This window comes from Pezoporus occidentalis, unplaced genomic scaffold (assembly GCF_034315485.1).
Source record: "Pezoporus occidentalis ecotype Australia unplaced genomic scaffold, CSIRO_AGI_Poc_V1 ctg26, whole genome shotgun sequence".
Lineage (NCBI taxonomy): Eukaryota > Metazoa > Chordata > Aves > Psittaciformes > Psittacidae > Pezoporus > Pezoporus occidentalis.
Genome location: NW_026914502.1, coordinates 4,127,851 through 4,153,305, shown reverse-complemented (window position 1 = coordinate 4,153,305; position 25,455 = coordinate 4,127,851). Strand labels below are relative to the sequence as shown.

The 25,455-nt window shown below is 39.8% G+C and overlaps 1 long non-coding RNA gene across 2 annotated transcripts in view; it reads right to left on the bottom strand.

Annotated features, from left to right (window-relative positions):
- Window positions 1-25,455, bottom strand: part of LOC134166393 (uncharacterized) — a 200,048-nt gene that overhangs the window by 38,156 nt on the left and 136,437 nt on the right. For both annotated transcript variants that reach the window (XR_009965851.1, XR_009965852.1), the window contains exon 2: window positions 23,497-23,669. This is a non-coding gene — a long non-coding RNA (uncharacterized LOC134166393). The remainder of the gene's footprint in view (window positions 1-23,496; window positions 23,670-25,455) is intronic.

Genomic DNA, 25,455 nt, shown 5'->3' with positions numbered 1-25,455 from the left:
TATTTATGGGAAATAGCTCTTCAGTGTAAGGAAATGTAAGGCTTAATTAGCCCTGTGGAAACAGACATCCTCCTAACTGTGTTTTCAAAAGTCTGGTAAATTCCTGATAGATATTTAACTACATGAAAGAGAGATATGTGCTGAGCTTAAGGGCTAAAGATTTAGAAACATGGTGTTCCCAAAAGGAGGACTTCTCCAAAAGGAAAAGTCATGATTTTTCTTCAAAGATGCATTGAGCTGAATTGCATTTTAAATACTAAAAGAAATAAAATAGAACAAGAAAAGGTATCATCAAGGTGTTTTCAGCTACTGATGAGATTTATAAGCTCCTCTTTGGCTAGCAGCCAACTACAGACTGCACATTCAAACACTTGCATGTAATTTGGAATATTTCTCTCAGTGGGATGTTTTAACTGTCAGTGGAACATAGGCAATAGAGCTAAAAAAGAGCAGATGGGATCAGAACATCGGTTTACTAATCCAACTCAAAGCACTTATAGGAGAGGAAAGTCGGAAACAATCCTGGTTAAAAGTTATATTCAGTCATCTCAAAGCAAGTCCTTACAATACACAATGTGCCCTTGCCTTTTAGCATCTAGAGAGGATTTCTTACCCCATTCTCAATTTCTCTTTCTAATCCACATTAGCCTGTGGCAAGAAATAAAAAAAGCAATTTAATGGTTTAGAGTAAATTCCATGAAATGTTAGAATACCATTTTCTCCCTTTTTGAGCTTTGTGTGGCAGCAGCAACTTACTCTCAAGCTTAGATCCTTCTTTTGCAAAACACACCTTTGCCACGACAGAAACGATTCCCAAGGTTTATGAACTAGATTTATGCATGCACACACACCATTTTCAAGCAAAATACTTCCTTTTTTAAAAATTTTTTCTCTGTTTTTCATAACAATTAATACTTCCCTGTTGGTAAGAAAAAGGTAGTGAAATAAGAAAGAACACAGGCAGAAAATATTAAACCAGGAGATTGGTTCACACTGCGCTTGTACATTTTGGATGCTTCATCTTTTCAATTACAATTAAGCAATGTTCCAGTGGCCACATTAAAGAGGAAAGAAGAGATGGTAAAAGAGGAATAAAAAAGTGGAATGCTAGAAACATTAATTTCAAAATAAAGAGTTAAGTGAACCAGCACTGGGAGATGGTGAAAAGCAGCCATTTCCAGTATTACTGGAAGCCTCAAAATCACTCAAGTTACTTTGCCAAAGATGAAAACAGAAGCAAAGCTGCCTCTCGTAAAGGCAGCCATTATCTGCTAGCATGCCTAGAAGTAGACAGAGCATCAACCAAGACAAATCTTTTGAGGCACAACAAACGTGGGACTTTTGCAAAGCGTTTTACACTGTCCCACACAACATCCTTGTCTCTAAACTGAAGAGGCATAAATTCGGTGGATGAACCACCCGCTGGATAAAGAACTGGCTGGATGGGCGCGTGTGAACAGTTGTAGTCAACGGCTCCATGGAGTCAATGGCTTCAGCTGGAGACCAGTAACGCGTGGTGTCCCTCAGGGTTCAGTGTTGGGACTGATCCTGTTCAGCATCTTCATCAATGACATGGACAGTGGGATTGAGTGAGCCATCAGCAAGTTTGCCGATGACACCAAACTCTGTGGTTCAGTTGGTTCACTGGAGGGAAGGGATGCCTCACCACCCTCACCATAAAGAGCAGAGGATATGCAGGAGAAGAGATGGAGTCCAGTCAGACCTGAAGCTCTGGACCAGAAACAGATACAAAAATTCCACTGAAGGAATTAGTATTTCAATGAACATTGCTATATCAATAAAAGCCCCAAGTCAGGCTTTGTCACCAAGAATCTGTACTGAGTTAACTAGCATTGTTCTGTAAGAAGACATATGAACGCTAGTAAAATCTTTACCTTTCCACCATATGTTACCTTTACACTACAGGCTGTTGCTAAACCATAGTGGCAGAAGAGGTGTGATGTCTAGGGGGAGCTGAAAGCGACTGAGATGAATGGCGAAGACCCAGGTCTGACAGACATTTGCAAGTGGAAAAAGAGATGGTAAAGTTTGATTAGGAGAAAGTAAGTGAAGCCATGCATTGAGCAATTAAAATTGCATTCTTCTGTCCACCGAAGGCCCAGTTTTCTGCCAGTTGAGCATTTAAGATCATGCTGAGATAGGGATTTTAAGAAAATTTATGGAAAATATCAAAATATTTTTAAGGTCTTGCAATGCCCTCATACTCGGTTTGAAGAGGGTCATTTGCTCTTGTTCTGTTAAGAAAAAAGAAACAAATAATGAAAGAACAGACAATCAAACGTCCTCTTTCATTCTGTCCCACCTGATAGAAAATGAGGAACAAAACCAAGGATTGAAAAAATATCTCAATCTAAAGTCATAGAGGAGCAGAGTAGGGACATAAGCAAAAGAAAACAAAATTACAAGTAGAAGCTGAACTAAACATAACACCCATCAACCAGCAAATCTTTGGCTTTGTCAGACTTTGTAGATTCTATTCCACAGAGGCTGTCAGGAGAAAAATGGCACCTAACTGAGGTGAAACGCTTAGTTTTGAGAATGCCTTTTGAAAATAATAGACTTCTGTTTGCTTCATACTGCAGCACAAAGACGTTTGTGCTTTTTCATGGAAGGCTTCGCTTTGATGGCTCAGGCTGCTGCTGGCCAGAATGATGCACAAGAATTTTCACTGCCTGGGGAAAAGAACAGGGAAGGAATCTGACTGTCACAGGCATGTGACAGGACTGGCCTTGTTTTGAAACCCTCTCAGAAAATCAGGCAGTATCTGCCAGCAAAGGAGGTGCAGAAATGCTGTTTGTTAAAAAGTAAGAGAAGGTAACTGGTAAAAACCAACCCAGTAACACTGACCTCTGTGCTACTGAGTTAAGCTTTCCATCAGTAGATTCATCTATGTGACACACTGACACAGTAAGTACATGTGTGCTACTACTACATTAAACCATCAGACTGAATACACCATAACCTCTATATGTTTAGTGTGTAGGTATTTGACAGAGAAGCAAGGCAAGAGTTGCTCTGCCTTCAAAAAGAAGTATTTCATAAGTTTGTGCTCGCCTCATAAAGTCTCTCCTATATAGCTCATGCACTGATTAAACCAATTCGATTTGGATTTATGAGTTCACCAAAAAAGAAAGGTCTTGAAGAAGGTGGCACCTACTGTAGGGTCTATTTTCAAAACTGTTCTACCAGAACAGATTTGTTTTAATGAAGCACTGAAGCAGTACGCCAAGAGTAAAACCGGTCCTTATCAGGGTACAACGTCACACATCAATATTGCTCTGTAGTGTGTAGGAAGGCAATCTCAATAGATGATGAGCACATTCATGTGCATTTACAGCTCTCTAAAGCATAAACATGGAGTGGCTTGAACAGCCATCTGCTATCCTGCAGCTATTAATTCACTAGATGTCAGTAATTCAACCAGTCTCTCTCTGATCTTGGCTCATGAGAAAAACTTTGAAGAGGAAGGTGTAAATCACCATGTTACAAGCACACCCAACTAGTGCAATATTTCATCTTCTCTGTGTTACTTCTGACACTGTAAAGCAAGCTACTCAACCTAGAGAGACAGTATCAGCACCAGGAAAACATGTCTCAGAAGAAGGAAAATATGGAGACTGAGAAAGGTTGGGGTGGAGTACCTAAGACATCTTCCAATATTGATCCCCCTGGATTGCCACAGAGAAATATATATACCAGATTGCTTCCATAAAAGCAGTTTTCCCAGTCATCTCCCCTGTTGTTAATAGTTTTTCTTAAGCTATTTAAAAAAACACCTTTTTTTTTTTTGATGGAAAACGTCAAGCTAATTGACCTAACAGTACACTTAAACCTAGATAAACTAAAGGTGATACCTTTAATTTGTGAGATGGTTGGGCAGACAGGTGATGCACCATGAGTGTATTGAGATGTGTGGAATCCCCTACCCAACCAGCTCCACAATTAAATATAACAGGTATTACAAAGGTAGCTAGAAACAAGAAAATTATTGTAATCTAAACCCATCAGTACTATGGGGCTATAAGTTATCCCTGGAGGACCAAATTCTATTTGGTATAGATCTGCAAGCTGAAAACTGTTTAGTGGACTGCAAGGTAGCTGAAATAGTTCTGTATTTCTCAAATGATCAAGGTGACTGTAGATCAAAACTTGTTCCACTGGCTTCAGGACTGTGCCTTTGAATTGACACCGGGGTTTGTTTCAGGGGCCTAGAGGCAAGCTGAATGACTTATTTGAGATCACAGTGCCTCTCTTTTGACTTGTACCTTTCCTTCTCAGTTTCTTCTGGTAATAATATTCTTGCCCCTGGGTAACTGTAGTATGTATCACCAAACTCTCATCACTATGATAGAGAACGTAGCTCCTCTCTTTTCCCAAACTGACCATAAGGCTGGCACTTTTTTTCCCTACTTGTCATTAAAAGCAACTGTAGAAAACTAAACCAAAACAAGCACTCTGACTTTGCTATTAGGTAATATGTAATAAATCCGATATCTAGAAATGAGAGAAAATTTCGGAGAGCAAAAATCACCCAAACCACAGGGCTATTATTTACCCTTTAGAATCAAATTCCACTCAATAAAAAACTATTAAAATCAACTGCAGAAAAATATAACTTCATTTCCAACTGCTTAAGAAATAGTGGAATGCATTTTTAGAGTGTTTACGGGGAAATAGGGGCTTTGCTTCACCACAGCTACAAATGCTGGATCAGTTTTAAAACTGAACTAGAAACAAAAAGCGATTAAGATATATCCAAAAGGGTTTATGAGAAAGTAACGTAAGAACAATTACATCAGAGACAGCAAGGGGACAAATGCAGGAACTGGAGCTATTGTTTCAGACAAAAAATTCAGATAAAGCTTTTACCTTTTCAGGCGGTTGAAAACAAGCAAGATAAATTGTCTATGGGGAAAGAAAATGAAAACCTGTAAAGATGGAAAGGTGAATCATAGCTGCAGATAGAGAGAATTCAGTTAAATTCATATAACTTCAGATGTAAGTGAAAGTTTCTGTCCTTACATAGAGCTGTAATTTCTTTTTAGTCCTTTGGTAGATGAAGTGTGCGACTTTTAGCTGTAATTTGGGGTGATTACACAACACACTAGGAAACAAGTGTTGCAGTTCATGCAGATCTGAGACACGTGCACACTATGTGATCTGTGGAGAGTAGTGGCAGTGGGAAAAAAATGGGAGATAGCACTAGTAATGCTTGCTGACAGAACTGAATGAAACACATTCAGGTGGGTTTTAATAACCTAAAAACAGTTATGTTTGTCCTAACAGCCCAATTTCAACTCTTTCTTCCTCATTATACCCACTGGATTTACTATTATGTTTAGGCAGAGCTCTTTTGATCCGACAATGAAAAGGACTGGGAAGTTGTCCCCATGACAGACATTCATATTACCAAAAAGGCTTTCTTAACTAAATCTGGAATCCTGCTCCCAGCTTGCTATAGATTCTCACAGAAGCCACTTCACCTGCAGACAGCCCTTTTTCGGAATGAATGGGAACAAGGACGAATCTAGCCTGCCTGCCTTATGTGTTCATTGAACATTGATCTTTAACCCGCAACAAGCTAAACCTATCAGACCTCCTGCAATTTGTTTGCAGCAATCGCTGAGAGAATGAAGGGTCAGTGCGTTACAACGTCATGCCTTGGCTGTTCCAAGCCCTGCTACAAGATGGATGATATTGAACCTACATCTCGGAAAGGGAACCAAGGAGTTTCCCAGGAGCAGCCTCGTAAAGATTTCACGTTTGCTCCAAGGAAATCAATACATATTTTACCAAAACCCCTTTCACTGTAGAGACATCAAAGCTGGATGACGCTTTGACAGAGCTGTCCTTCAGTCTTCTGTCAATCAGGTACTGAATACTGATCACAAGGAAAGTTGCTCTTAGAGCCACCAAGAGTAAAATACATATATACGAAGAGCACACAAAGTAAGAAAATGTATATACATCTATAGTAACTACAGTTCTCTGTGATGTGTCACCCCTATGTTCCCTGATCTACTATTCCTTCTCTGGGTCATGATATCCTTCTCTGTATCATGTCAGACCCGATAAGGTTATATTCTCACCTTTCGTTGAGAAGATGGATTGTTGCGTGCTTTGTGTCATTTATAAAGATGAAAGAGATGCACCAGGTAAAATGTAATCCTAATACAAATAAAATCATACCTAAAAGAATCTGACCTCAGCTGTATAGGTTAGACACTAAAAATGGAATGAAAAATGCTTGCTTTTCTGAGAATGGATCTGAAAGAAGTTCTAGTCTTAGATCAATACAGGACTAAGAGCTTCCAAATTCGGCACAGCACTGTTGAATCTATTTGGCAAACCCCTGCTTTGTAAATAAATAACCAAAATATGAATGTTTCCTTCATGTCTGTTCCAGTAACTTAAAACACATCATGTCTGTTCCAGTAACTTAAAACACATCTACCTGAATCAATTACTCTCTTGTTCTCAACAGTATCAACCTATCAGATGATTAAACTGTAATAGAAAACACTTAGCAATAAACCAAACTTTATCTAACTTGCTTCTTACTTTGATTATGTGTTCTCATTCCCTTTACTTGGTGAAAGGATCTTAAAAGCATGCTGAAGAAATTCCCATTTCTGACACCCTGTCCAAGTAGGTGAAATCCCTACCAGATTTAAAACCCAAAACCCTATGTTGTTCTCTGTGAGGTTTTTGCTGCAGAGCCAGATAGTTTATGAGTACAAAGGTTTTATGGCTACGGAATGAAATGGATTATAATTTCATCTAATTCCTTCATCTTGAATGGCTTTACTCGTGCTCTTTGCAGTTCCCACACTGTCTTTTGATTAATTTCTGCCAGGAAAATGACAGCTGTTACAGTACTGCATGCAGAATACTGAATGCTGCACTTGAGCTCCTCGTGTTTCACTTGTTCCTTTATAGTCGAGTATCCCAGAGCCTAAGCTGCTAAATGCATCTGTACTCTTGGTGTTCTCTTTTTTTAATTGCTTTGCAAAGGTACTTACGGTCTCTCACACTTTATATACCTGCAGTTTTATTTCAAGGAAGCATCTGATCTTAAAAGGCACACATGCACTGAGCTTCTCATTGTGTAATTCTCTTACAAAATACAAAGGTATTGATCAACCTCGTTTTATGCAGCTCCTTGAAATGACAAGAATCTGATGAGAACTCTTAAGTACTGAAAACCTCTATGTCCTGTGCTCTTAAAAGAGCACAGACATCTCTCTATGAACTGGGAGTCAGAAATTTGCAGGGCTCATTTACTCAAAATCTCCTATCTTTCTTTGTGAGGTTGTATTTTTCACCTCTGAAGAGGATACCGCATGCTATCTATATTACCCTTCTGCAAATCCCTTTTGGGTGGTAAACTCCCATTTTGACCTCTGTTTTGGAATGATTCTGCAGGCTTCGCTTTTGGCAGAGGAATATAAGAGATGGTGGAGAGGTGCTCTATACACCAGTTCCTGCTAGGGAGGCAACAACCTCCAGTTCTGCACTCACAGAAAAGCAAATCCTTCCTTGACTGAGGCTTGGAGCAAGCCTGCCAGTTTATAGGACCTGAACTGTTTACAGCATGATGCTGATGGAAAACCCCTCTTCATCAGAATGATGTGAAAACAGTATCAGTGAAGGGACAATGTGCCATTAATGTTTCCTTCTCTTTCTTCTATTTCCCCACATTCAGTTGTCTCCCAGTTCCTCCCCATCAATATTTTTCTTCAAAAGACTTATCCAGGATGGCTAAAATCTGTCTGAAAAAACTCTTCATTTAGGATCCCTCCACTACTGGAAGTACTTTCATTGTCATCTCTCAGTGCTACAGAAAAAGATGATTAGCTTAGGTCAGGTGCAGAACATTTTCAAGATGCTAAAGTCAGTGAATTGAATCTGAAAAACAAAGCAATGTTCCCATCTTTCTCAGGTTCCTGCTCCTATATCTGAACTACATTAAGCAAGTTCAGAAGTTGGATTCATCTGATGCAAAATGATGCATAGAGAGAAAACTGCCTCCCAATGTGACTTCAAGAATTTCAAACCATTATCGACGTACATGTGAGGCACATAAGGCTGCACTGCTGTAAAGGACGAATTTATGGTTCTGAGCTTGCCTGCACTGTGTAAACTAGATCATGCCCACACGTATTAAACTGAGGTGTAAAAGAAGGATGTAAACTGTAATTACAGGCAAGAGTCAATCAACTCCAAAGAAATGCTGGAGCATGAATTACAGTTGACCAGAAATTGTGAGGTAAGCCTCTTTCAACCACAGCTGTTAACAATGTGTAAAAGGTCTGCTGAAGAAATCAATACATAATTGCAGCATTTATCAAGTTCATATAGATTTGTGTTGCTCCTATCTAATTTGGACGGTATTACCAAGGAGATGCCCACAAGTAGGATATCAAAACAGCACCTGGGAGGCTATTTCCTCATTTTGTTTTTTCCTTTTGGTATTCTATTGAGGAATAAGATCTGATGTTCACTTCAAAGGACAGCAGATTCTTTGAAAAGAGATTGGTATTGATCATAAGTTCACAGCTGCGCACGTTAGAATGCTGTGTAAGCCTGTCCATATATGAATCCTCTGCGTGGCTTTTCCTCATATATTTAATTCTTTCTGCCTATGCTTTATCACATTTTCCACTTACACAAAAAAAAAACCACCCTAATGTAAAAGATAAGCAGGAAATAACATTTGGAATATCCAATGGAGTTTGTTGACGCTCTGCTTTTATCTTGAGGGGGTTATTTTTTGCTGATGGGGAATCAAAAAGCCAACAAAACAGCTAAGAACTGTAATAAAAAACCTGAACTGCAGTTTCCAAGGGGCAGCCTCAGATCATATTTGTTCGAATAGGAAAATACCTTTAAAAAAACCAAACCAAAATCCCTTAAAGATGTTTTTTAATGCCTACTGTGCTTGCAAAGTCAAATATTCCAGCAGCCATCATCCTGCATGAAGAATACTGGCAGGAAGAACTCTCTTACTGCAGAAATCCACCAAATAAAAAGCAATCTCTGACCCAAGCAGCGCGCTACACTGACATTCTTCACACAGGAGAAAAGATGAAATGGAAAAGGAAATGAATTTGCTGAAGGTTCCTCCTTCACCTCACCAACTCCCAGCTCCTTCTCCCTCCTTTCTGTTCTGAATATTTTGAGAGACGGAAAACGGAGCCCCAGAAGGAAGGAGGAAAAAACATATTGCAATGGTGCAAGGAAGCAAAAAAAGATGTGTAGCTGCAAAAAAAACTTACAGAATTATGTGAATAAAAGATGGAACTTTCTGCTTTCCTTATATAAATATAAGCATATATATAAATACATGTATTTTTATATATATCCCACCATAAATCAGACTGGGGGGGACTTCTGCCAAAAATCAAGCTGATGAGGTTCAATCGCGGTCATTTGGAAACAGACAGGCAGTTACATTGTCTTAGGTTTCATTTTTTCGAGATGATGACTATAAATTCAAGTCCAAAGAAGGATTCAGATTACATTCCAAAACATTTCAAACCGATGCTCCTGTCACCACTGTCCCTGCCAGCATGACTGAAATAGTTGGAAAAGGGGAAAGATTTAGACAGCCCTGTATCCCTTCCTCTGCATCTCCTGACCCAATCAGCCATTTTAAATACATAGCCTCTAGCAAGAGATGGAAAACACAGACACACCAATTTAAGGTTTCTGAGGAGGATACTGTACAAACCTGTGAACCAAGCAGCAGCTACCATATTTCCCTCCAATTTACTGATATGAAATGGAAGTTGATAGAAGGAACTAGCACAAGGCTGTAAAGAAGCATGCATAAATATGTGGTGTAGGACAAAGCGTCCCTTGTACATCTCCCACAGCTGCCACTTATTTTATGATACTAAAAAGAAACATTTATTATTGGGAAAGCATGAGAACTGTGTTATATTTATATATATATTTATCTATATAATTATTATATTTATATAATTATATAATTTATATTTATATATTTGTATAATTAAACAAGAAAAACACATAACAAAACCACAAATACCTTCTCAGGTCAGGGCTTGCACGGGACCTCAGTGATGTTGAAGTCATGGGGCACACATAGGCACTGATGTGGGAATTTCAGCTAAGAGCCTGTCCCCCAGGGCTTGTTAAGACTATCTCCCTTGCTCTTGTTACACTCACTGGAGTAGTCATTCTGTAGGGTTTTTTCCCTGTTTGGAGTTAAGCAGCTCTACTCAGCCAAATAGGTCTTTATAGAGGCCGCTCTGCCATGTAATCAAAACATCTCACAAAAGGCTGCTCTTCTAGAAACGACAAATTAGCTTCATTTGAAATACGTCTTTGCTAAGCTCTCAAAACAAAACTTAGAAGCAACTGGTTAAAGGAGAACCAATGAACCTCATGCTGGGTGCACTGCAGGTGGTAATCATTATTTAATTAGTCCAAAGGCAATTCAATCAATAAACAGGCTTGAACTAGATATTTGGCAAGTCCTGTGTGATATTAAGGTACAACTATAGCAGATGTTTAAGAAACTCTGCTTGTAAAGATTAAAACATTTTTAACACACAAGGGCAGATTAGGGGTATGTGTGTACACACTTGTCCATGTGTTCATACTTTATATTAAGTTTCTATACTAAAAAGTATATAGGATGCACATCCAAACTTTGGTTTTGTTTCGAAGACACCCAAATAAACCAAACAGAAAAGAAACTGACAATTTTCTTACTATAGCAGACCACTGCCCTCTGGTACTTTTGATATTGTGATAAGTAAAAAAGACAAAACAGCCCCCCCCCCCCCCCCCCCCAAAGTTTTTATGACACATCACAAGTTATTCAATAGAGGTTCCAGTGAGAGGTGGACTCCAATAACCAATATGCCACCATGAATACAGAAGATGCAAGCGAGATCTTCCATGAGTTGTATTGCTGCTTGTGGCTCTCCCTGGGAAACTGAAATCACTGTACAGTGAGGCCCTTCCAGAGTCCCCCTTTTAAGCAATTGTTTCAATCTTAAGCAATAAAACCTCTAGCACCTGTGACAACAAGGTGCAATAGAGTAGCTAAAATTGCTTAGATTTGGTAGGAAACCCTAGTGCCAATTTCCTCTGGCTGGGACAGGAGCAGCATGGTGTCTCCTAAAAAGCTGAGTGTTCTGTCAGGCTAAATAACGCATCATTCTGTTACTGTGATCGAGAGAAAGATTTCATATGATACCATACTAGTAGAGACCCAGATTGTGGCTTCCTTCTGTTCTCCTGCTGTGATAAAGCAATTTCAGTGGCTTTTGTTTCCAGTTTGTTTCAAAGTGCCACAGTAGAGTTCAATGCAAATGACTCATTTATAAATGAGTGTAACTAGACCCAGCACCTCTACTTCTTTTTGTCAACCATGCCTTAATAAATACATTCTTAGCTACCTTCACAGCCTTCCTTTCCCCACAAAGCATCACATCCTGTATTCACAATGGCTGTTTTGGACAGGAGGTATTTCCACTCCTATTTCCTTAAATTCTCCATGTTTTGGGTTTGTGGTTTTTCCCTCTTAATATCTTAAAATCACTGCTTATGGGAACAAACCTATCACAGTGGGTAAGGTTAAATGTTTGTTTTATAATGGGGGCTTTAGAGCCTTCCCACCTTCTCTGAGAGATTCAGAGTCCTCCTCAGAGGGAAACACCCGCTACCTTTCCTCTCTGTTTTCTTACCTTTTGAGGCAAAACTGAAGTCAAATACTGATATCTTAGGTATCCAAGAAAATCAAAGTAAAAGCTACAGGAACTTTGCTACAAGAGCAAGACTGAAACAAGAAGGCTGCAAAAGGCTCTTTTGCTAATCTGGCAGACTAAAAAATGGTGAATATTTCTGAACATCTTCAAACTTCAGCACTTTGAACCTTAAAGTGACGTGGTCACCTCCTCTGGTTATTAACACTGCTCCTAAATGTAAACCCAAGGTCAAGATAAGCTAACATTTATCCAGCTAACATTTAACAGATAACATTTATCCATGTTATCTGTTCTTGATCATCTCCTCTTCACTTTTCCTCTTTTTACTGAAGTAGACAAGACCCGGTGTTGCTGCTTTGAGAATAGCGTTCAATGGAAACGCGGCTTTGGCATTCTAAATTATTTGGTTAATACAACTTCGGCATCAGCCCAATTTTTACACTTTTATATTCTATAATGCCCCAAAACCTGATATGATTGTTAGGAAATATAACTCCACGTGGACTTGAGAAAAAGAATCTTAAATAGTTCATGTTATTCTGAGCTCAGTCTCGCTCATCTGGAGCACTGTATTTCTGTGAGCCTGTTGACCAGTGGGGCACAAGCTGAATTTAGAAGAGCCAGATGGGTACTTCAAGCACCAGTACATCATAAAAGAAGCATTATGTTCCGTTTCTGAGAATAGACTGATACACATTTATTTTGGGGTTTGATCCTCTGAGATCTTAGCAACAAACTAACTGTGCAGACAAAACCAACTCCACAAACTTCTGCCTATCAACTCTCCAACTCTTTCCAAGGGGCACAAAACATCAGGGCCAGCAGCCCATCTCCATGAGTGAGGAAGGGGCTGGGGCACACATCCTGGCAGGCTGGCTCCCCACCCAAGGCCAGGGAACACTGCAGATCTCCGAGGCCAGAGGCTTGAGCTGCTGCTCCCAGACCCATTGAGCCAGGGGATGGCTCCTTCCAGCACTTGGCACAAGGCTCCCTGCCTGCTGCAGGGGGGTTTGTCTGCATTCAACCCTAAGGACTTTCTAGGTGTCTCCACTGTTTTGGCTTTACAGTCCTGAGCAGAGCCAATGGGCATTTGTATGACTGTTTGCCCAGGCTACAGAGCCACTGTTTCCTCCTCTGTATCAGGACATAAGAAGAGGGTGGAAACAAGACACAGCAATTTGGATAATAAAAAGGTGACAGACAGAAGCCAGAAAACCAGTAAAAATAATTAAAAAAGAATACAAAAATCAGCAAACCACCTTGCAAACACACAGGAATTCAGGTACTGCAAGGAAACACAGACAAAAGGTTGTAATAAAATCACCTTCTGAAAATGAAGCGAAGACAATCAGTTGCTAGTGTTTATCAAGGCCTGTATAGACTAAAAGTTAAAAAAAATCATGCTAGCAAGGTTATTGAGGGTAGTGCAAGCTTTATGTGAGATGGAGCTGGACTTTTTCTGTTTAACTCATCCTACCTAGCTCACACCGAAGTCAGCACTTTTCAGCTTGTGCTTTTACTATTCAAGCAAGCCCTTGGTTTATTGCTTCCAGAACTAAGCCCTCAGTAATTCATATACAGGGAGAAATGCTATTGCAGCCTCCGTTGTGCAAGTCCTTCACATTGAAAAATGTACTTATTAATTGCCAGTTTTAAGTCACAGGATGAAATGCGTGCAGAGTAATGAATAACCGTATCCCATTTCATTTCTAGAGAGGGGCATGGAAGGCCATGATCACTCCTTACTTCCCTGTAAAATAATATGGTCCCTGAAAGCATGCCAGTTCTTACAGGCTGGAAAACCAGCCCTAATCAGGATGACATTTACAACAATTGGTAGCTATGAGATTGAGGGAATCAGCCCTTATGCTGTGGTTGAATATGATTTTTTCCTGATTGTACACCAGCTTCCAGACATGTCAGGCTACCAGACCTCATCACACCTTCAGCAGACACAGAATGGCATTTTCTTCTCAAATGTCATCGTGTGTCCAGAGCTCCATGAAGAAAGGGGATCAGGTTTATATCTGGGAAGATGGAGCCCATGTTCACGCAGCAAAGCGCTGTATAAAAATCAATCAGGCTCCAGACAATGCTTAAGCTGGTTTCACTGTACACCAGTGATCAGATGATGCCAGTTTCAACAGTGCTGCATTTATGGAAGGCTCAGAAATCTCCTCTTTAACAAAAAAACTTGTATTTTAATAAGTGTCCTTTGTAAAACAGTCTCAGTGACAAACTAAGCCTTGATAACTATCACACCGCTTCTCCCCAATGCCCTGGACCAGTGACAGTCTGCAGAGGCTGTGGATTAAGAGTAAATGCTTCATACAGCAGAAGTGCCAACACATGTCATCCCTCAGATTTATCTCAACATACAGTGGATTTCAGGACTTCTGTTTAAAAGGACAGGAAGCAGGAGGGGGAGCAGGGTGTAAGCCCAATATGCTACTGGCTTCAAACAGAGCTTGTCACTCTTAAGAGAGATGCTCTGTTTGTCAACACATCTCATTCTTGATCGGAGTACCTAGCTGCAGGAAATAGGCCTTCTCTGTTTGAAACACTGAAAGAACAGGAAGCTCTAGGAGAGGAATAAAACCCTTACATCATACACATTCTGCTTACATTTTAAGGCAAAGCTAAACGTATTATTTACAAAGCTGCATGCCATGTTAGCAAACTGATATGTTCCTGGGAAGAAGAAAAACGAAGTGAAATACAAAATCTATGTTTTATCAGAAATACTGGCTGCCTTCTGCTATGGTGAAATGAAGCTTTTCTCAGATCCAAGTGCTATGGTGCCATTAGGGTTTTGTCCTGTCACGTGCATTCAAGAGAAAAAAAAAAAAAAAGATAAGAAACATTTGGTGAGAAATTCTGCCTATTTTATCTCTTATCCTGGCTCTTATGGAAAACATTCTGTTTTCACCAGAGGAGAGGCCTATATTTAAGCCTAAAGTCCCAAGCATTCCCATTTTGTCAAAAAGAATCCCCTATAGTTTAATAGCAGCTACAAGAACTACCGCTGCAAAGCAGCTATGCTGCTGCCAGTACTTGATTCCTAGGATCTTCCCAGACAAACCACTGCAGAGAGTCCTCTGCCATTCATCAGTGACTCTCCCTGTTCCCTATACCCAGCAGGCAGCTGCAGGTGTACATCACTTCTCCAGAGGGAGGGATAAAACCACTTGCTGCTCAAGAGGCAGAAAACCTTGGGTTTAGCAATGAGACTCCCTATGTGCAGATGATACGAGCAGGAAAAGGTGGGCGTTAAGCTGAGGAAGGTCAACATCATCATCATCATTCCCCAGGAACTGGCTGGAGACAAAGTAGGACCTGGCCGTTGCAAAGGATAAAAGGCTGCGCATACAGAATGAAAGAGAGGGCTGGAGAAGAAAGCACAGGGAGTGGAGAAAGAATGAGCTTTGTAGCAGGTAAAGGCAAGAGGGAAGGGGAAGAAGTGAAAAAGGGAATGATGACATTTTGGGGGCTTTAATAAAGGTGTAGGTCATCAGTCAAATCTGAAAATGTCAATAACTTAAATGTTATTATGCTTGTTGCTGTGAAAGATAAAACAAACTTAAGAGGTTTAGATCTCTCACCCCTTTTACAGCTTGTGGCTTAGACTCAGGTAAGGCAATTTACAGTATGATCCTTAAGATTTCAATAAACCTGCAAGAAATGAAAAGCCATTTAGGTGTTGATGATGATAATGTTTGTGAATGATACAGTGGTTCCATATGAGAAATTCTGTATTTTTCAGATAACTCCAATACTTTAAGATCTGGATCCTAAAAAAATTAAATCCCTGTAAAAAACCAAAATGGAATGTCTGTTCCCAGACCAGTACAATCTTCCCATGGGTAAGGGTGTACACTCAGGTGGATGCCTGGCTTTAACTAAGAGTGACTGAAGTCACCAGACCTTAGTTAAAGCTGTTACTGTGTTTATACAAACCTCAATTTCCACAAAGAATAAAAATATAAATATAAATTAAAAACCATAAAATGAAAACCAAAAAATCAATCAGAATTATTTAAGTAAAATTCCAGGATGGTCCAGGCAGCACCAGAAAACATCAGGCAAACTGTCACTGTGTGCACTACAACTAACCTCGACCACAGGTTTAAACAGAGTAATGCCTCCAAGACAAAACATGCCTGCTTTATATAGGTTACCCTGGTTCAAAGTCTGCTCTCATCTATAGCTACCACAGCCTCAGTGGTACAACAAGGTGAAAACTACAAGGGGAAAAGAGCTGAACTTCAAGTTTTCTACTTCTCAATATCCAATTTTTTGCCTTCCTGGAAAAGCAAGCTTTTACTGCTTCTAAAGCACTTGGCTAACGCTCCCACACGCATACTCCATTTCTGCTTTCTGAGTGTACTCACTTCCCCACCCTGAGTTCATAGCACTCTATACAGCAAAGCAACATATCTACATCTCAGGCTAGCTTCAGGTTCTCCATGAATATTAAAAACAAAGAGATCCTGGTGAAGGAAAGATGAACATATGCCCATATTAGAGTTGATATCTTCAGGATATCTTAAGAATGACTGAAAATATCACACAGTAATGAAAAGTAATGGGAAGGTCACATCCTTCCCATTTCTTATTCCTCATTTAAAATTAAATATTTATTTGAATGAGTTTGATAAGGAAAACAGAAAGAACCAGGGAAATCTTTAATTTCAGAGGAAGTACGGGTTCCTTAGCACCTGAGAGGGTTTTGTCTTGAGGAAGAGGAAGGAGAAAGGATATCTAAAGAAAAGGAGTTTGGAAGATAGGTGACTTTACTTGCATTCTGACACGAGGGATTTTGTTAACTTCAGAGCTACAAAATTAGTCTAGTCACCGGGAGAATACATACTCCACATGCACCTGGCCACATCTCCAGAGATGCTGTGGTTTGCAAGAGGCAGGTTATAAAACCTTTATTATAACGAATCTAAGTAAATCTTAAATGGTACAGAAACTTCCTGAGACAATATTAATTTTGGCATCATGTGGGGAACAAGTACTCTTATATTTTTGATGGTATGAAATGGATTCCATTCCACTCCTCGGAGAGGGCGGATTCGAAGCACAGAGTGATTTTCTCTTCTTTGCTGGCAATCAGGAGTCATTTTATCAGTCTCACTCAAACTATCACGAGCATAGCAGTTCCCTAAATAACCAGATAAATTTGCCTTTTTACTCATTTCTTATTTTAAGGATCTGTTTAACCTTCGTTTAATATCTTTGCTCTTTGCTAGATCAAGCAATGGCAAAAAAAAAAGGGGAGGGGGAGGAAAACAAAACCCAAACCTTTAACTTCAGCAGAAAATAACTGCTACAAAAACAGATCTGTTTGAATAAAGCAGAATTTATACATAAAAGACGCCATCAGACTTGCTTGTTTGTTGTTGGCATTTGAGAGTCTGGGTACAAGAAATGGATGATTAGGAAAGATGTACAAGTCCCCAGACTTACATGGATTTTTTACATAAATGGACTTAAATAGAGGATTTTTTTTTTAACAAAAGAAAATATTTAGATAACAATCATCATTGTATTAGCACCCAAATCCAGTTTTCAGGCCTATTTTGTGACATTCTGTGAAGACTGCTGCAAGAAAAACCTATTCCTAAATCACACGGCTACAGCCCGCACCCACAGTGTAATAATTTTCTTAAAGAATCAGTTCCTTCTATTTTCTTTGTGATTTTTTTTTTGTATTTAAGCTATTCAGACTGTGCATTCCTCTGACTGTAAAGCTTATGCCTGCAGACATGGAAGCTGGGAACTTTTCATTAAGGAAAATTCATTTTCCTCATATATCAGAGTGAGCTTGGTAGTCTCAGTTTGAGCACAACAGTAGCTTTCCTGTCACCACCATAGAACCAATTTCCACTATTTTCTCCCACTCAAAATAGCTGCCATTCCAAAAAGGAGAAAAGCCAACGCCAAATTACTTGAAAAGCAACCCCGCAATGTTAGAAATGAGTATTACTAAGCAAAACAAGAATTCAAGGAGTGCTTTCTGTGAACAGCATGGAGGCTGCAGCAGCACCAGCCCCTCCTGGATGCTCAAGGACCCCACCGGGGACCATCAGAAGAGGCAATAGCATCTCACTGCTTTACATGCTGGGCTGCCTCTGACACAAGCCCTTCTCCCATGTGGTAATGGGAATAAGTAATGGCTGAAAGACATAGATGTGGTTAAATATCTATGCAGTAGGTAATGTGCTCTACTGGTTTTGGCTGGGTTAGAGTTAGTTTTCTTCATAGTTGTTAGTATGGGGCTATGTTTGGAATTTTAAAATCATGTTGACAAAACAGGGATGTTTTGGTTATTGCTTACACAGCAACAAAGGCTTTTCTGTTCCTCACAGCATCCCACCATTGAGCAGGCTGGGGGTGCACAAGGAGCTGGAAGGAGGCCCAGCCAGGACAGCTGACCTCAGCTGACCACTGGGGTATCCCAGACCAAATGGCAGTGTGCTCAGCAGTAAAAGCTGGAGGAAGAAGGAGGAAGGGAGGATGTTCAGAATTACCCCACTTGTCATCCCGAGTCACCATGATGTGTGACAGAGCCCTCCTTCCCTGGGGATGGCTGAACCCCCGCCTGCCGATGGGAAGCGGCGAATGAATTACTTGTTCTGCTTTGCTTGTGTGCCCAACTTTTGCTTTACTGATTGAACTGTCCCGATTTCAACTCGGGAGTTTTCTTACTTCTGATTCTTTCCCTCATCCCACTAGGTGGGAGCAAGTGGCTGGGTGGGGGTGTTTGAGCTGCCAACTGGGGTTAAACCACAACACATGCTGCAGCCCAGTACCCTACTACACATGCAAGTCAGACAAACCACAGAAAGCCACGGTTACCTACCCTGTAGATGCGGCAGGCAATCTGCCAGGCCACATTAACACCTCCAGCTCAAGTCAGGTCAGTTTACAAACACGCTGGAAGTCAAAGCCAAAAACATCTTTGCTTACCTCAAATGGAGGTGCTAAGATCACAATGAATAATATTCATGAAGCCAAGTTGGCGTGGATCAAAACAGGACCCCCGAACACCAGTGCATGCATTGCAAATTGATCGGTCATGAACTATTCTGACTGAAGATATTTGCCTGTAGGGAAAGGTCACACCTTCAGAAACCTGTCCTTCACTTCAGCTGACCAGCCACAGTTACCACACAAATAATCAGGAGTAACTCCTCAGAGCTGTTCCTGAGGGAACAACATCTGCATCACCGCTGAGGGAAAACAAAAGGCTCAGGATGCACAATTCATAGCTGCATCTTCTAACCCAGAAATAGAGAGCCCTTTGAAAGCAGCATACTGTCCTATTCAATAAGCATAATGATAACTAGTGCTCTTGGAAATGGGGAGCATAAATTCATACGTATAGTTTGGGATGAATAATTCACCCAGTATTAACCATGAGTATAGTACACTGAAATACTATTCATTAATGCTGAAATACTATTCATGAACAGCATCCCATAAGCCTCTGATGACAGCTGAAGAATAAAATAGTATCTGGTATACTCAGTGCTAAATCATCATTAATAAAAGCCATATAACATAGATACTTTCCCATCTATTTAGTTCTACAGTTCATTTTATACACTGGAACTGAAAGACTGGTAATTAATGTACTGGACAGTAGAAAATTCAGACACTTTCTGGGGAATTCACCTGTTTTCCCTGAGGCCTGGGTCCCCATCTGTGATAGAATTGCCCATCTCCCCTACTTGGGAAGGAAAATACTTCATAAAGGAAAGAGAGGACCACGCAGAAAGAGGGCTCCAGCAAGCAAAGATAAGCACCAAGAAATGTCAAACCAACAGGACAGAGTAACTAAACAATTAAAATATGAATAATCATCACTAAGGTAGGAAAAAGTCATCATCACTAAAGTAGGACATTATAAATCACAGGGCTTCACAGCGTTCTCCTGTTCGCAAAGTGCACTGTCCTTTTAGCTTTCAAAACTATGAGACACCTGTTAGGAAAAAAAGCAGAATCACTGCTGCTTTTCTTCCTCTTTCTAACACTGTGATTTCTACAGACAGATTAGTGGAATGTACTGATTTTGGATGCTGCTAAAAATCATCGCACCACCATAAATTATAGTTTAAGTTCTAAAATGGGACACACATCATAAAACCAACATAGAAAATTACACTGTATTTCTTTTTTTCCAGTATCAACAGCATTTTTCCACTATTAATATTATTCCCTTTATAATAACTTATTGTAATAGTTTTTGGTAGCACTGAAACAGAAAGAATGCCTGCATACTGCTTATGGCCAGGAGTTTTCCATTGATCTGATGTCTAATCATGGCTCTGAACTGCAGATAGCAGCAACGTGAAATGGTACAGATTGAATCCTAGTTTGGATGAAGCCTGAAAGCAGGATTTGCTATTGTAGCTGTGATAATTAACTTCACATTTTTATTAACTTATTTAAATCCTCCATATACCGGGGATGGGGCAGAGGGGGGAGGAACAACCAACAATGACAAAAAATAACACCCCAAAAACTACAACCTTCACCACACTGTGAAGCCAGGGAAATAAGAGCTATTAGGTGACCTGTGACTGCTTTTTCTGAGGAGGAGGAAGTGTAGGGAGGGTGCTGTAGTTTTAGAATTGAAGACCTCAGATATCTTCTTTTCTCATTAAACTGTGACTAACTGCAGCGCACAACAGATGCAGCAATACAACTTTGGATAACAGCTTCACAGATACCACATACGCTCTTTTATACTTTTAATTAGCACTTTCTCCTGAAGTATATGTGACGAGATTATTTAAAAGCATGGAATTCCCACAAGGCTCTGCACCATATCATTCCATGCAATCCTCATTAGCACAAGTTCTCCATCTCCAAAACGCATTAACAACTTCAGGAATCTCTCATTCACGTGTAAAATGCATCACCAGCTGCAGGAAGATAAGACAGGCAGAACAGCTCTTTAGGCAGTTTGCCTAGGCTATCTTAAAGCCTTTTCAATTAGCATTGCTCATGGAGCAGCACTGAGTATATAATAGCACATGCTGGGCATGCAGATGCTAGATTTGGTGTGTGTTTAACTAGTCATTGTCACAAAATAGTGACACACAGAGTTTAAGGATGTTCTGTAGATAAGACAATGCAGTTTATCACTAAAAATAATCAAGTCTAGAAGGCGTGCATCTCCTACCTTGGTCCTAAGTTTGGGTGACACACATACCCTGTCTTCAACCCCGAGTTTCCATTTTCAGGATGTTTTGGGAGATGGGGTAGATAAAGAAGAACTCTAGATCAGAACAGCTTCTTTCAGAATGTGACAATCTCCCTGTACTAAAGATATGGTTTCCTGACTTGCTGTACCTTTAAGCTTGGAGGTTCTGTAGTTAGAAACAAAGTCCTTTTGGAGAGAAAGTAAACAAACCAACCAGATAGAAAAGGAAAAACCCACTTTATGGACATGTAACTGTATAACTGTCCTCACTGATGTTTCCCATGCTTTCTCTGAGGCCTGCTGGGACTCGCTAGAGAAAGACATGGGAACCTGCTCCTGTTGGTGTAAACCATCACAGTAGAACACATCTTCCTGCAGTTGCATCCTCTTCACTTAACCATTGTACAGTAAAGTGTACAGTACCATCTGCTTATATGACTTCTATCAACATTTGTGTGAATTTGCTCTGTTGTCTCATGAGCAATGAGATACAATTGAATCCTAGCAATAGCTTTTTTTTAGGAAAACACTCTCCTAAAAGAAACATAAGAAGCTCTAAGCATGTTCTTCTGGAGCAATGAAAACAAGGGAAAACACTAAATACAAAAATGTTCTATTGCTTAGTATTGTTAATGATAAAAGAAAAAATAAATCACTTCTTTCCCCTCAAAATCATCTTCTTATTAATGTTAGAAGATAACTAGAAATGCTTAAGAAAAGACATCACCAATTAAGTGGAATTTAACATCTTCAACTGTATTCATCACACTTATGCATTAGATGCAAAACTTCGGTGTATAGCTGCTGACTCTACTGAAGGTTTTTAAGCTTTGCAGAAGTACAGGCAGTAAAAAAAGTAGACTTAGTAAGTTTGGTTGGCATAAATAAAGTGAACTATAGCATACTCATATACAGTAGATATCCTGTTATGCAGAAGAATTAAATCGACCCTCTTTTTTGCTAACAGTAAAAACCAAAGGTGTAGTACTTTTCTTCACTTTGGCAAGATTTTTATTTGTGTAATCAGTAAAAGCTGTATTCTAATACATGAAACAAATGTGTCTAAGAGATGCTTAAGCATTAAGTTTCAAAAGTGTGTAAACTACAGAAACAAGCTTAAGAGAAGTAGTTCCTTTCCCTGGTCATGAGTCACAAACCATATTTGGATAAGGTTAAGTACCAGGAGCAACATATTTGACTCCATGATAAGGAACTCCAATAGAACTTGTTCATGTCAGCTTAAGTAAACCTCTAATAATTTCAGGATAGCTAGTCAGAGACACAGCTATTGGGACCAACAAATGATGAACTGCTGAGATAGTGGGAGACTGGTGAGATGAGAGACAGATCGATTTGCCAGACATTTGCAAGCACAACTGGGGGAATGGATATTCCGTTTCAGAGGTGAGACTTCCCTGCTTATAACGAAACCCAGCACAATGGGACTGAGATTTAACGAGCAAGCACTGTTACACAGAACAGGACTGAAAATATAGAAGTCCTCCTAGACCATAATAATGTTACTATTCATTCGTTCACTGGCTTGGAAGGAATCTCTAACATCTAAGCCTTGCAAAGATAGTTCAAGAAGGGTAAATTATATCTATACATTAATCTGTGCAAAGTCTTACATTATAGTTTTACTAGTGATGTGCCAAATCTCATTTGTGCAGTGTCAAACAGGCTGAAAGCTGGATTAACAATAACCCACTCTGGGTGGTTTGTGCCTCTTTTTTCCAGAAAAGCAGGCTTTTGTGATTTCCTCTTCTTTCTGAGGCTTCCTGTACCTCAGATGTACCATTTGAAGTTTTACACTCCTAGCTTCAGACTGATACTTGGAACATTCACATGGCCTCCCAGTCTGTTTCAATGGTATTTTGGAAACTAAAACTCAATATATAAGCAATTCCAAAACATTTCCCCTAGTTATTTTCCCCTGATTCTCTTGGACATTGCCATTTACCTTACATTACAGCTCAGTGGTGGAATTACCATTTACACTTCTGTCTGAGGATGGATTCACGTAAGTTCTTCCCATAACTGTTTCCGAGCCTGAAAATGTCTGATGAGCAACCAAATGCATTTGGGATGGGGAGTCAGTGAGCCAAAAGACAGTTCTGTTCTATACATTAATTGTTTGTATTTTCAAACCAAAAGAAACTAGATTTCTCTTTCTGTAGTAGTCCAAGAAAAGATGGCAACAATCCTAACACCTAGAAAAACTGTTTAACTAAATCCCTCTTCACGTATCAGTTGCATAGCAGTCAATCCATAGGAACTAGTAACAGTCATCCAAAGCTCCTCTGCTTATTGAAACAGTCCGTAAAAACCCAACTGTTGATTTCACTTATATACATGCAATTATACAAAACTACCACTCACAGATGCTACTACATAAAATTACAAACAGAAGCAGAAGAACATATAGATAAACACATAACACGCATTTAGAGATGAGGAACAAGGAGCAAAAATAACACACAACACAAGCTGTGTTCATTATTCTGGACTTACCTGAAAACAGTTGTATAAATAACTCTCTTGGGGAACATCTTTTCTGAGATCTGGTATGGAAACTGCAGTATGGTTACGCCATCAGGAAGCTAGGGTTCTGATTTCTTCCAAAAGCTGATACGCAACAGGCACTGCCACCCCCTGCCATTCGCTTGACAGGTTTGGGATGTATGCTGATGGGAAAAATGCAAATATTGAGAAGTTTAATAATTTGTTTTCCCTAAGAAGGAAAGAGCTATGTAAAGTAACTGCTTGCTATCTTTTTCTGTCACTTCTGTTCAGCAACACCAATGCAGACCTAAATTTTACATCTTTGTTATGAGGGCCTGCTTTCTCTCCAACAAGCACTGCTGTGAATTCATTTTTGAGGTGGTGAAGTAATGTGACTCTACAAACAGCACATATACGCCAAGGGCAACTTTTAAAACCAGCTTAATAAAGGTAATACAAGCAAGGTTAATTCAGTTCAAAGTTTGTCACTTATGGTCTCTATGCCGGCTGATTACAAAGCACCAAAGCAAGTCAGAGTAGAATTTTACCTACTTGAAACCGTGCAGGGCTTGACCCTAAAGGGTCCTAATCTAATGGGAGATGGGATCTTGGATAGATCTGATGTGTTGGGCAAGGGAGGGAAAGCAAAGAATCACATGAGTAAGAAGGCAATATAATGTCAGCAGAGGGCTCATTTCTGGACAAAGAACTCTTAACTTTTCCCCTTACAGCTCAATCACACTCTCCTGACCACAAGTGCAGACCTAAAGCAAGAGCAGGATGGATGGATTTACTTCAGGCCTAGGTACTTATGAACAGTATTTGACTGTGCATATTGGCGAATGAGAACTACAGTATAATTGTTACTTGTGTTAACGGCTTCCTTAGTACACCACAGCTGCATGAATTAATTATTTCAACACACAGAGAATGGTACCATTTAAATATTTGTTTTAGCACATGTCTTGCTTTGTAGACTTTCACATGTTAACATGAAACACACGCAACCTAAGAGACAGCACCTGTTCAGCAAAAAGTCTTTCTCAAAACAGGCAATGAATATAAGGTGCCAGAAGCTGCCCCATCCCTGGAATTGTTCAATGCCATGCTGGATAGGGCTTTAAGCAACCCGGTCTAGAAGTCGTCCCTGCCTGTATCAGGGGGACGGGAACTAGATAATTGTTAAGGTCCCTTCCAACCTTAACTGTTCTATGATCCTATGAAAGTAAGAATGATGTTACTTTTACAAAGGGGTAGCTGAGGGCTTCCTGAGTTTCAGGTGATTTCCTTCCCCCTTAATTTAAGGAAAAAAAACTACTCTAAATGCTGATCAAACAGCTGACTAGATTCTCCTTTGTTTATAAAATAATTGAGTAGAGTAACTCTATAAATCCATGAGTACATGAATTTATACCACCATATGTGCAGCAGTAGAGAGCGCCCATTACTTGCTGTAATCCTCAAGGCTCATAATGAATGTATGCCCAAACACTGTGTGACCTCTGGATGGTCTATAAATGCCCAAATGAGGAATTTCCATAAATCAATAACCTGTGTTTTAAAACGTACTGTTGTCCTTGCCTGTGCTTGTGTCAGAGGAGAACTGGGGCTGCCACCAAGTTATTTGTCAAACCCTCGACGCGGCAAACAAGGATCTTGGTGTCACATTGCAGAGCTCTAGATGATCATGGTGATAAACAAAACTGCTTCAGAATAATCCAGTGTACTCACCAGGATAAAATTCAACTAAACTATCAGGTATTCCGATTTACCAACCCCACAGCATTTTTCAGGGCAGTGTTCCAAACACCCCCTTTCCACCCCCACCATTTTCTCTTTACAACCTGTTAAAATAACACCGTCTACAATTACAGGGTCATTTGTTATGCATGATATAATAGACTGCTAATATAAAAAGGCATTATCATTACTTCTGTCCTTTGTTCTTCCAGGCCAGAATATTGCATA